This window comes from Pezoporus occidentalis, unplaced genomic scaffold (assembly GCF_034315485.1).
Source record: "Pezoporus occidentalis ecotype Australia unplaced genomic scaffold, CSIRO_AGI_Poc_V1 ctg9, whole genome shotgun sequence".
Lineage (NCBI taxonomy): Eukaryota > Metazoa > Chordata > Aves > Psittaciformes > Psittacidae > Pezoporus > Pezoporus occidentalis.
This window is the reverse complement of record NW_026916262.1, coordinates 5,066,445-5,077,741: the sequence shown is the minus strand read 5'-3', so window position 1 is coordinate 5,077,741 and position 11,297 is coordinate 5,066,445. Positions and strand designations below refer to the sequence as shown.

General features: G+C 45.2%; 1 long non-coding RNA gene across 2 annotated transcripts; it reads left to right on the top strand.

Moving 5' to 3' along the window:
- Positions 1-6,173: 6,173 nt before the first annotated feature.
- Positions 6,174-11,217, top strand: LOC134156777 (uncharacterized). Of its 2 annotated transcripts, XR_009962060.1 has the most exons (4): positions 6,174-7,163; positions 8,798-8,951; positions 9,075-9,388; positions 10,748-11,217. It is a non-coding gene; the product is annotated as an uncharacterized LOC134156777 (long non-coding RNA). The 2 variants fall into 2 exon arrangements; XR_009962059.1 differs by lacking the exon at positions 10,748-11,217 and having other exon boundaries at positions 9,075-10,329.
- The last annotated feature ends 80 nt before the right edge of the window (positions 11,218-11,297 follow it).

Here is an 11,297-nt window from a genome sequence, read left to right as displayed (position 1 = left end):
TCCCATTATGAAAAAAAAATTTTCTTCTCTCCATGGGGCAAGATCATACAGCCTATACACCAGTTTTGACAGAATCAAGTTAACTGCTGTGATCATGAATTTGTATCAATCTGCCAGGCTCAGCAACATTGACAACCATTTTCATTAAATGTTAGGAACACAAGCAAATATGGTGGGGTAGGGGAAAAGGTCTGGCGTGCCATGAAAGGTGGCAGCTTTACTTTTAGCTGCAAGCACTGCTGGACCAATTAAAATGATCACAGGGCCCCAGCTCATTCATATTTGAGGACTATCCTTTGAAAACACACTAATGCTTTTGGCAGCAGATTTTGCTCATGGGACAAGTATCTTTAAATTAAACATGCAAAAGTTCAGTCTTTAAGACTGAAAGGAAGATTGAAACAGTCTGGGATGGCCTATGCTATTATATACCTTTATGAAACTCAAAGAAGCCAAAGAGGCATGCCAGCTTTTTGGTGCACTGCAAGGTCTGCAGGGCTCATGAAGGGCTGCTGTTGCTTTTCTAAAATGCTGCAAGATATAGATGGGTCAGACATAGCAATATTTCCATTTACTTTCAGGATATGGCAGTAGAATTTCCCTGTACTTCCTAGGGTTTGCTATTCTACTAAATGACAGTGTAGAACATGCTATTAGCAGAGATGCCAAAGCCAGGCTAGCATCTGACACCTCAACCTCCCCATGAATTATACTAAAGCAGTAGAAAGATCTTCCACAGTCTCTATTTGTAGAGCAGCAGGGACCTGTGGTACAGCAGACGAGTGGGTCAGAAAAGATCACTATATACAGCAACTGTCAGGTAAAATTGGTTGGCTGCTCAGAAATTTGTTTCTGACTATTTCTCCAAATGCATCTTAAGCTTCAAAAGACACAAAGTGGAAAGGTGACAATGGGTATTACACATTCCAACGACCTGTCTGATTTTAGTACGGTTAACATTTTCTTAGCAAGTGGCAGCTGCATGTTGTCCTTTACCTTACACAGGCCCCCTGTGGAGTGCTGCTACGTTACAATTAAGGTGTTTGAAACAAGGGCAGCAGGGCATGGGATGATTTTTACATCACTGGTGAACTGTTCAGTTCTGTTCTTTCAGGCTGGGGCTAGCTAGGAATTCAGGTATCACCCTTTTGCCTAGTGCCAGAATCACACCTCATTTTAACCTTGTAACAGTGCAATTGATATGGGAGCTAAGGCTACTGGTACTGCAATTAGCACTGAGTTAGATTATGTCAGTAGTAACTGACAGTAGGGAGTTGCACTACTTTTTGCTGTCTATTTGTGGGAGGGAAGGGGACTGAATCCATACAATTCTGGTCAAAAATAAGGATCTTTACCCTTTCCAGATAACCCTATAAAAATGACTAGTTGGTCAGGGACTAAGAATAAAAAACTGCTAAGACGTGAAGAAAAAGGTGCAGGAAAAAAAAAGAGAAGCAATACAGGCAGTCTACTTCATAATAACATGCTATAAAGCAGGGAACAGAATTGTGTGCCCTATAAATACATGGACATTGGTTAACACAGTACAAAAAAGCAGGCATTGCTGAAGGGCAGGGCAATGCCTGGGCTGACTGCAGGTACACAGCACACTGGAGAGCAGAGACATCACTGCGGTCAGGGCAAAGCCATTTCATGACATAAAGTAATACAGGTATTTTAACATCCATGCAGAGTAAAACTGTCCATAAAAACCCAGCTGCATCCAAGTCTGCTGAATTAGATCTACCCCCCAAAGCTGAGCCAACCCTTCTGTGAGTTTATCTTGCTGTTTCCAAGTTCACTGCTGTGGAAAAGGTGCATGGCTGCCCTGAACTCAAGGGCATGCTTTCTGCCTCTTTTCTGTGGTGAGCAAACCTCTTGATGCCAGCAGCTCTGAAGTACCCCTTTGTGGAAATCTGGAACCCAGTCTGTCATCTGGGTCCATTTCTCCCACAGCACAGAATTTCAGTGATTTCTTTCTTTCTTTCCCACTTTATAGCAGTTTTTGGTAGCTTTTGTTTGGGACCTTAAAGATCACCTAGTTCCAACCTCCCTGCTGTGGTCAGGGACACCTTCCACTAGACCAGGTTGCTCAAAGCCCCATCCAACCTGGCCTTGAACACTGCCTGGGATGGAGCAGCCACAGCTTCTCTGGGCAGCCTGTGCCAGTGCCTCACCACCCTCATAGTAAAGAATTTTTTCCTGACAGTTAACCTAAATCTGCCTTCTGCTTAAAGCCATTCCCCCTTGTCCTGTCACTACACATCCTTGTAAAAAGTCCCTCTCCAGATTTCCTGGAGGCCCCCTGTAGGTATTGGAAGGCTTAACACACATGAGAAGCAAGACACGAACAAAGTCAAACTCTTCTCAACTAAAGGAGCTTTGATCAGCTGGAAAGAAAAGAACTAATAGTTTTTTAACTGTAACATTTCTCTTTTTATATGTCAATACACTGATGGTGTAATTTGCAGCTGCTGGGTAGATGGCATACAGTATGTACCATGGCATTGCCCTGATCTTAAAGGACTCTAATTGAGCCTGGTGTGACCTGCAGAATATCCTAGAATCCTAGAACTATAGAATGGTTAGAGTTGGAAGGGACCTTAAAGATCAGATAGCAGCATTCCAGTTTAAAACTGAGACCCAGTTGCCTTGCTGTTTTTACTGCATTAATTAGCAATAATTTGGAGGGGTTAACGCAGGAACTTTTAGTCCTTCCCAGCCCTGTTGTTTAGAATAATATTTGCATATTATTTTGCTGTTTCTCTGGATGTGTGCTGCAGTACTGGGGTGCTCAGCTTTGGGAAGGTGTCAGATGCCAGCAGCTTTGGGAGAGGAGGGTGGCAAGTGCCAGCGGCAGTGCTTGGAGCTGTGTAACACTGAGGATATGGATGTGTGAGAGCAGTGTGTCTTCCCCTCCTGGCTGTGTAGCCTCCGGTATGTGACATGGTGCTACTGCTAGTCTGCCACAGCACCCTCTTTTAGCAAGAATGGAGGAGCCACTACCCCTTTCTGCTCCCCTGCGGTTCTGTGGGTTTTTGCCACACTCTACCACGTGTGGATTTCCCAACCTGCTGAAACAAAGCCTTCAATCAAATGCCCCTCACTCATACTGCATGTGGATGAAATCCAAACGCTGGATAGATCTGGGGGGGCAGGCAGTGTGCCTTGCCTTGCTGAGCGCCAGCTGAGGCGAGCTGTGCTCACACGTTTCATCTGCCAGCATGGTGGGAGGTTCCTACCCTATAAACAGAAACATGGGAGAGACTCCTTGCCCTGCCAGCTGCCCCTGAAATCAAATTCTGCATCCTCCAGTGGTGTGGAAGGAAGTACAAACCAGCAACCTTGGCTCCTATTGACACAAGAACCCTCTAAATATCTGAGCTTTATCAGCAAAGGCCCTGTCTATGAAGCCATTTATCTCTGGCAGCTTCTTTTTGTGCTGCTGGAGCTGTGGTTGCACTCTGCCCTGGACAAACCAGTGCAGCCTGGCTGGGTGGAAACTGGCAGATGTGGCAGGATCTGTGCAGGGGAGATGTAGGAGCTCAGCTGGTCTGAGTAGTGGTGGGTAAGAACTGAGGGAGAAAGAGAATTGGCATTAGAAGCGATATCATAGTTTTTCACATGGTGAAAACTGAGTGTCTCAATAAACCTGGGAGAGTGGTCATACACGTCTGGAGGTGAAGTCCAAAGCAAACTAGAAAAAGAACCCAAACAAATGCAGTGTAAACCAAAAACATTAAGCTTCATTTATCTAACAATGAGAATCAGCATTTTGAGGGATGTGAACTGTGACTTATGATACTTGAAGCTGATGATTGTTCTTTTGAACACAAGACTCTCCATTCGGCCACAGTCAACAATCCGGTGTGCCTTCACCCCCTGGTACACCCAAAGACCCCTGGCACAAAGGACTCCTAAGCCACCAGCATGGTAGCCCCTCCATGGAGAGCAGCTTACCACTACAGTGACTGCAAGGTCAGACTTCAAACCCAACCATTTTCTCTTGCACTTCTCAGGGGCAGCTGAGGACGCTCAGAGGGACCTTAACAAACTGGAGAGCACACATCCCCATCCCAGGCAGACACATGGCATTAGCAAGCTTTGGATGGAGATGGCTGAGACATCCTAATATGGCCGCGGGGATCTGGGCGCCTCTGTAACCCAAGTCTCCTACTTTTCTTTCCAGCTGGCTGAAACTCCCCTGGTACCTGGCACACAGTGCTATCACCATCGTGGTTCCTTCCTGCTAGGCACTTAATGCAGCACTCATCTCTCTCCTTTAGGGGCGTACCTGAGCTATGCACTCAGTGTCCTCCTAACAACCTCGTCCCTTTGCCATCCTCTCAAGACCTTTGCAGAGGGAACATCCCTCCTGGAGACGATCACGACGGAGGGAACTCGTTTTGCAGCTGACTGGGACACACTATCTGCTGTCTCCCAGACGTGGTGTGCGTGTGGGAGGGTTTTCTATTACATGGCACCAAGTCCTGATCTGTGGCTGGCACCTTCTCAAGCGCAGGGAGAGCTGCCCTTTCCAACGCAGGGCAGGGAGAAGGGCAGAGGGACAGCCCTGGCTCCCGTTCATTTTCGGGTGACCTGGGTGCACTAGTGCAGGTGAGTGGCTCCAGGCAGGCAGGAGCAGAATCCAGCAGCGCCTGGAACAGACTCGAATATGGGCTTGAACTTTGACGCTGCTCCTTCCAGCAGCCTTGAAAGCGAGGGAGAGCAGTGGTGTGACTTGCCTGGGCGGCTCTTGCTGATTCGGCATAAACATGTTTTTAAGCTCCCGGTGCAGCTGGCAGGGAACATGATGTCCCCGTGGTTCCCTGCGTCTGGCTCCAGAGGCTGCCAGAACAATGCTAAGATACACCGCTGCTTCCTGCAGCCGCCTGCTCCGGCTGGAGGAGGCCGTGCTGGATACTCGGCCAGTGTTTGTCGTTACAGAAAAAATAAAGATTAAAAAAAAAGGGCTGAGAAGCTGCAATGGGAACAAAAGAGCCAGCAGCGAGCAGCTGAGCAGCCACCACGTGTTTTCTGAAGGGTATTTTTAAGGTTTATAATAATTCACTCCTTATTTACAATGTTGTTTTGTGTCCTTTTATGTAGCACTAGCTGCCTGTCTGCCCTCTGCTTAAACCAAGCTATTCACATCCAGGTGTCTGGAGCTTCACTGACTATGGGAGGCAAGCTTCACTTTCTTAGGCTCCCAGCCCCAAACAGCTGGAATAATCTTCCAGCCGTATTGAAGCAGACCCTCTCATTGTTCAGGGTTTGGACACTCTTAATCCTGTTTTTAAAACAGCCTCAGCTGTGTGAAATGAGCACAAGCTGTGGCTGGTCACTGTTGTGTGCTGTTAGAAGAGTCCTGCCCTTCTGTCTCCAGTTGTGGGCAAAGCCCCTTTATCCCAGACAAGCTCTCGGTGGCCATGGACACAAGGACACACCGCTAGCTTTGCTGAGCAGGGACACACATCTCAGAGACAACGGCATCTCTGCACCACCATTCCACAGCTTGAATGGGCTTTTGGTCTCACCTGGCTTGTAGAGAAAGTCTGAGAGCTGATCTTCCTTTGGTCTGGGGTGTTTGGAGCTCAAGGTTTTCCAGTATAAGGTTTGCACTGCATTGGATGGGGCTGAAGCAAGGGCTGTCAGCCAGTTCAGTACCTTTAAATTGGCCATATGTTCATATACACATTTTTGTTCAATGTGTCTTGAATATCTAAATGTATGTCACATACCTCTTCTTCCTCAGCTGTGTCACTTGATCATAAATACCTCCAGCACAACGCATGCTATACTGCAGACCTCATGGTGAGTAGTACAGTGAGGCCACCTCTTGTCTGGTCTTGCACTCTGAAAGAGTTAAAAAGTAATTTGCTTGTTGTCTTCCAGACATCTTCAGGTGTGTATGTGTCTCCTGTACTGATCAGCAGCTCAAACCATGTTGGCTTTGTCCACAGTTCACTGGTGTCAATGGGAAGCTTGTCACAGATTTCAGTGGATATGGTATGCGGTCTAAAGATGAATTATAACTACTCCAATATTTATCATTTACACTGGGTAATATGTTGATCCCACGTTATATTGCACCTTTTATTGCCTGAAAAAGAAAATATAGTGTTAGCATATGTTAAAAGCATGTTACAGAACAGTGTAGTTCTGTAACATCAGCAGTTCTCAGACGTGCTTCTAGAAGACCTATTGATCCATTACATATATTCTGTATTCCATACCCATATTCTATAAAATTGAGAACAAGAACTGCTTCTGATTCTATGATTACAAAAAAAAAAAAAAAAGTGAAAGCTTAACATAATGTACACCGATATACTGCTGTTCTGACAGAAATGTTTATGTTTAAAAAAACACCAAACCTTCCGGTGTTATACCTTAAAGAAATGGTGAAGAGCATTTATTTTAGCCTTTAATTTTCAACAGCTTTGCTGGAATCTTCTTTCTGTTCTTATGAAATGAAACAGTCCCCTCTGAAAGAGTGTGCTGTTTGAGGACACCTTCTCCCTCAAAACGTTCATTTCCTATAGCAGTGGGTGTGCTCATTCCTGAGAAGAAATGGGGTGATGTGCAGTTCTTTGCTGTTTGGTTTGATTGCAGTAGTGCAGATTTAAAGTCAAGACACCTCGTCTCCTGTAACATCAATACTTACAGGTGGAGAATATCATTCTGCTGCAGAGCAAAGGAAAAGGATGAAAACATCTTTTTCAGTCATCCATGAATATTAATCTCTGCAATATAATTCTCAGGGTCTGCCTGCATTAATTTATGGCACTCCAGTGAATAGTTTTGCCATTTTTTTCCAGCTGTTCTGACATGGATGTGGCTGTTCAAAGGGCAGAAGCCTGGGAATATGCAGAAGGTGCTGTGATTTTTATTTTTACTTTTTCCTTCAAGTGAACTGATCATCCTGTGGCCTTGAAAAATCTTTAAAAGGCTTTTGGAAATGTGACATGCCTCCAAAGTACTGTTCCTATCCTTCAGCTACAGAAGGTATGCTCAGAGTGGGCACAGCCTGGCACCAGTAGCAGGAATAGAGAGAACAGAGGAACAGGAGGGCAAAGCGCATGGAGGCAAAGCAGATGAAGAGATTTGGATCAGCAGAAGGCTTCTGGGCAGCCCCATAAGTAACATGGATAATAAAAAATGTAAGAGTGTCCTTGGTCTGAGTTTGAATGAAGCTTTCTTCATTGTGTATTTATGTAAAACCTGAGGCAAAGCTGATTACAAGCAAGGGAAAGTTGTCCAGTGGGTTCAAAGGGTTTTATAACAGGGCCTAACTAAGCGCAAACAAGTGCTTCTGTGTCAACACAAATGAAGTTTTATGCCTGAGCAAACAGGCTTCCTAGTGTCTGTGAAGCAATGAAACATACCTGTAAATGCCTAGAGCGGTATAAACCATTGTATCCACCCCTGCAGGAAGGTTGAATTTTCCAGTCATACCCTTTGTAAGCAGGGGAGTGACTGAGTCACCAATACCCTTTGCAATGCACGTTACCGATCGTACTGCGCACCACAGTGATTGGAGGAAAGGCAAGTATCCCTGCCAGGTATTCCACCCTGTTTCCCAGTTAATTTGTTAAAAATCAACCAGGAACATTGTGGACGGTAAAACTGCTAGGAAGAGAAAACCACTCATAAGAATAAACACTCAGTAAAGGGTTCTCAATGCCTCTGATTTCTCACTATGCCTCATGGTGTTTAACAGTTAGCATGAGTTAGAGATAGCTCCTAATTTTATGTAAAAAGTCCACCCAGTAGCTGGTATTTTGGTGTCCCAGGTGGAGTAAGTGTGGCTCAGGGCTCCAAAAGGTGAGCCTCATGCTGTCTCCTGCAGTCCCATAGCACCATAGTCAGCCCCAAACTCAGGCAGACCTGCAACACTTGGAAGTGCAGCCACTGGTGACCAGCTTCTCAGAGGCAGCTCCAGGCTGACAAAGCTTCTGCCAGCAGCCAGAAGGGTTCATCTGCAGTGATCCCACTGGCATTTTCTGCAGTTCCATTAGCTATGACACAGCAGTGATGTTGTTTTGGGCTCTGTATTCCCAGCCTCGCACAAGCACCCAGAACTAGTAAGGGGACTTGAGACATTTACCTAAACATAAATGTTCAGTGATACTTGAGAAAGCCACACATGTCCTTCCAAGGTATTTGCATGGGACTGCAGACCTGACAAAGGACCTGTGGAAGATCCCTGGTCTTCTGGAGTGACAGATGAGAGAAAGACAGAGTACATCCAGGGCTCCTCATATAGCATCGGGTGTCTATTTTTAGGTAGCTGAATTAGCTCGGAGCCAGTTTACCGCTAAAGCTACCTAAATGCAGGTGCCTCCATGCACCACAAGTTTCTGGGGTCCCATTATGGTCAGTTGATCTCTGCCACTGAAGACAGGAGGGCTATACAGCTGGCCAGAAGTAGGTGTCTGCTTCAGGAGGGGCTGACAGCTTTCTGGGGTCCTCTAGATATCTAGGTATCTGACTGGTCATGAGAAAGAGTGTTTAGATACCCAACTTGCACCTCAGCACATACATACAAACACATACATAGTGTCATGATAAGGTGTTGCATTTGGTGTGCAGAACCTCATGCCAAGGCTCTTGGTTTTCAGGTGCAGACCCCTAATGCAATATAGTACATAAAGTCCAAGCTATAAACAACAATGAAAAGAATTGTCTTTTTTTTACTTCATTTTCTTATTTGAGCCTTTCAGGCAGGGCATGTCTCAATGTATCATATTAATGTATGGCCATCCTAAACTAGAAATTCTCTGCCACCTTCCAGGAGGATGCTCTGCAACCCCAAATGGTGGGAATGGTGGTCACTCCTCTTGATGCATTTCCCTCATCTTTAGTCTGCCCAGTTTTTCAACTGACATGACTCCCTGAAGGCAGCATAAGGCTCATCCTTTGAGGTCTCTCATGCAGCAGGAAATAAGGTAGTCCTTTCTTTTCTTGCCTCTTCTTGCTAGGCACTGCAAATCAAGGGAGTGACACAGGAAAATCTCCACAAATTCTATATGGGCAAATTTGTTGCACTCTGTTTCGGTTCTCTTTCATAGCTGCAGAAAGAATATTGAGGAGACCTGATGAGGAGCAGCTCCTGATACCCCATACATATTTTTCTACTCATTTGAAAAATATTACTCATTAAGAGGCCTCAAAATATTCTAAACACCCAGGACTGTGGTGACACAGCTCTTGCTGTGCCATCCAACATTCAAGATTGCAGGGAAGAACTGAGACTGCCCATGGAGATTTTCTGCCCTTTCCTCCCTGTGAGGTGACTGGAGAGAAGCAGCACTGAGGCTGCCTGGTGGGATGTCCTGCTTTCTCTTTGTTGACTCCTTTGCAAGGAGGAGCAGCATCATGTGAAGTACCAACTCAGTCATTCTGTCTTGAATGCGCATCCCAGCACAGATGTGCAACACAAACCATAGGGCCTGTAATACAGTATTGGTATATAGGCATCTTAAATTATGTTGTCAGCTTTTGAGGAATGCAAAGATGTTGCATTAACTGAAGATGTTAACCCAGAAGTGTGCCCCTTCCCCTTCACCATTCCCACCCCCCAGATTAGCTGAGCTGAGGCATCTGAAACTCCAAGTTTTACCTTCCATTTGCCAACACTGCCCAACAATTTAAGGGCAGACAATTCTTGGCTGTTATAACCTGATTCTCTAAGTCATCATCACTACTGTAAAGGAAAAAAGAAAACCCAAACAAAATTAACAAAACCCCAACAAAACCCTATTTTCCCAGTCCATTAGTGTTTCTTACCCAAGGCAGCAAATGTTGTTTTGTAATAATGCTCTGGGAAGGACATTATTGCATACTAAGGGCAAAGTCTGGTGTATTCAAAGGCTTGCTTAAGTGACAGGAAAAAGACCATAATGAACAACTGCGTATCAAGGCTCCAGGGAGATTAATCTGGATGTGTGCCCAAGGCACAGTAGCAAAATCAGTGTACGTGTTTAAGCTAATGATCTGGAAGAGAAAACATAAGGTGCTTTGGCATGGTTTCTGTTGACATCAGGAACCTGGCTTTGTAAGGTCCTGATCGAGGGGGAAAGGAGAGGAAAAGCAACATCTGCTTATCTCCTGTGAAACCAGAATGCCTTTCAGCCATTGAGTAAACTTGCTGATTTCAGTGAACCTCTGACGTGCTAGAAGCAAGCCAGCCCTGTACCTCCAGTGCTTTGCTGAATCAGGAGTTGAGTGCATGATCTCTGTCACTCACTGGGGGAAAAAGACCATTTCAACCTCTGGCACCCTCTGGACTGCAGCAGCTTGGCTGGAACTGATGGCCTGTGAGCACTGTGCTGTGGAGACACCACATATTGCCTGCTAGGCAAAGCGCTTGACATACACAACTCAGCAAGGTGGGTACACCCCTGCTGCACCCACAGCATGCCTGGGTCACACATACAGCATGTGTGACTACCAAGCCTGCCATGGGTAAGGTGAAGAATGCATATATATGTATTTCTGCATGTAAAACCCTAAGGGAAAATGTGCTAGCTCTGTCTCTAGGGTCTGCAGGACAGTAAAGGTGGATGGGGAAAACACAGCAGGTGATTGTTTTCCACAGTAGCTTGCTAACATCCCTCATATACTTTAGTTCTGGGTTTACCTCAAGACACCTGACACACATCAATATGTCAGAGTGGCACATTTCTGTAATTGCAAAATGCTTAAAGTTTACCCTATCTGGTCCACTCCCCTGTTCATACAGGTGAAAAACCATTAAGGGACTCAGTACATGAGGCTGTCACTTGTAGATTATTGCCAGACACTCAAGAGTCTGGCTGTTTTTTACCTCTCCTCTCTCAGGTGAAGTATCTACACCCAGTTTTACAGTTATTCTGTCATCTTAAAATTAAGGTTGATAGAGGACATTCGCAGGCAAACATACTTCTGATAAACCACCAGCTGAACAGGACTGTTTTATCATGGCACAGTCCACTGCATCTGCTAACTGCCATTCTCTGACAGATCAGCTGATAAAAGCCAGTTGTACCACTGCTTCAAGAGCTGGATGAGAGGCTTTCATCTAGTCTGTGGAAAGATTTAAATAGAGACTTGCTGATGACTGCCCTTCGTTATATAAAACGAAAATAACAGTGATGTTTTTTCGTATTCTTTACAGTTGAACAACAACAAAAGGTATTTTAGAGGGTACAGTCCGCACTAAGGATTCTCATCTCTGATGATCCATGTTATCCTTATTAGAAACAGTAAGGTCATGTGTGAGGTGGGGCACTGATTATAATCACTATATAAAC